Source organism: Castor canadensis, chromosome 1 (assembly GCF_047511655.1).
Source record: "Castor canadensis chromosome 1, mCasCan1.hap1v2, whole genome shotgun sequence".
NCBI classification, from domain to species: domain Eukaryota; kingdom Metazoa; phylum Chordata; class Mammalia; order Rodentia; family Castoridae; genus Castor; species Castor canadensis.
In genome coordinates this window covers 68918561-68920475 of record NC_133386.1, presented here as the reverse complement: position 1 = coordinate 68920475, position 1915 = coordinate 68918561, and the positions used below count along the sequence as shown (strand labels likewise).

General features: G+C 33.2%; 1 pseudogene; it reads right to left on the bottom strand.

Moving 5' to 3' along the window:
• Window positions 1–1114: 1114 nt before the first annotated feature.
• LOC109678934 (large ribosomal subunit protein uL30-like) lies at window positions 1115–1655 on the bottom strand (annotated as a pseudogene).
• Window positions 1656–1915: the final 260 nt, after the last annotated feature.

Here is a 1915-nt window from a genome sequence, read left to right as displayed (position 1 = left end):
AATATAGATTACTGACAGGCAGTTAGCAGACACTGGCAAATATTTGTTGAATGAATATATCAATAAACAAATGATATAGAAAGGAGTCAGAAGATTATCTCAATAGCCCAAGTTGGGAAATTATGGCAGCTTTGAACTTAGGTGCTAATAATGTACATGTTGATAGACTGCAGGGGTAAAGCAAATTTTTGTTTGAAAGTATTGGGATTTCTGTTATTTCTCATAGTAAAATAAAATCTTCACTGCATTTGACTACATCAATATGGATTTGCTCTATTCTCAATGTGAAAGTAAAATTCTGCTTCTAAACCTAGACAACTGATAACCAAAACTTGGATTGGAGTTGCCAGAAAAAATAGAGAAATTTCAATTTCAGATAAATAAGAAATAAAACAATGAACAAAATAAAAAGCATATGTGTGTATGCAGGTGTGTATTTGGGATTAATTTCTAATTTGAACTGGATGTGTGTCTTTTGTTTAATTTACATTTGCTTTTTGTTTGGTTTTTGGCTAATGATGGAAATAGTCACTGAATTACTGTAAATTCTCCCTGGGGAAAAACACATTGCTTCTTGTTAGTAAGAGTAGACCAAGTGAAACTTATCTTTTTTTCCTTAAATTGCTATTTTATTTTGCAGTGATAAAAGTATGAATGATTGGAGACATTGTTCAACTGTCTTTAAATTCACTTACTGTCCTTTTTGTACTGATGTTATTTTTCAGTCACTAACAATAGAAAAATAACTATCTCTGTAATCAAACTAATTAACATGACATTGCACCTACAGAGTTCAATTTATCTTATCAGTTTCTTAGGGCTATATGATTAAATATCATGCAACATGGAGTATTAAATAAAAGTGTGGTCTAAAAGTTTCCTCCAATACTGACTCATCCTAGACTGAACATTTCAAAAAATGATGACCAGGCCTAAGCTCTTTCCTTCCGTCTGACTGTTAAGTTACTCAATGAGTATCATCTACTATTGTCATGTTTTTTTCACCCTGCTTAGAGACAGCAGTGCTGGTTTTCTTCCCTGTACTAGTGTGTGACTGTGATACATTTTTATTATATTTTGCTTTCTATTTGGGATTATTTACTGTGTATTATGACTAGATCATAAAAATAATGAGGTAGATACTTTTAATGAGCCTATTGATCTGGTCTTCCTTTTTGCCAGCATCTTCAGACTCTGTAAGAAGACTGGTGTTTTTCTTCATTTCACCTCATAGAAAGGACAATTTGAAAGGCCACAAAGTTATTTAATTCTTTAAAGATTTTCACAAAAATATACATGTCACAAAACAAGTCTCCATGCAGATGACTTCATATGTATCAAGAGACTAAGCAATCAAGTTGTTGTCTAGCAAGGCAATTTGCTTCTACTGATTTTTCCATAACCATGTTTGTAGATTAATTCATTTACTGACTTCAGGCTTGGAGACCACTATGCAATATATGGTTTTACAATTTTAGCATGTTAACTGAAGTATTGTTGAGCTTAAAAAATGTGCCATTGAAGATCTGGCAAAGACAAAGAAGCTGCAACACCTTTCAGATCTTTGTACTCATGCCACTGATACCTCTGATCCTGATGACAAACACCAATCTGGGTTCTACAAGTTCATAGATGTTTCCAGCCTTTCTCACCATTCAAATATTATTGTGCATATCTCCCTATACTCCTTGGATTGTGCTTAGCTTTTTTTTTTTTTTAATCAATAAGCATCCTCATTTCCTTTTGAATCATCATTTGGGCAAACTTCTTTCTCAGGCACTTGATCTTCTGCCATGCAGAAGTCCTTAACATTTTCTTAAGATTTTCTGGCACAACAGGAATCTTCTTTTTCTTCTCTTAGGTACAATTCATGGTTCCAGAAAGAAACCTCCCTGGTCCTTTAACTCCTACATTA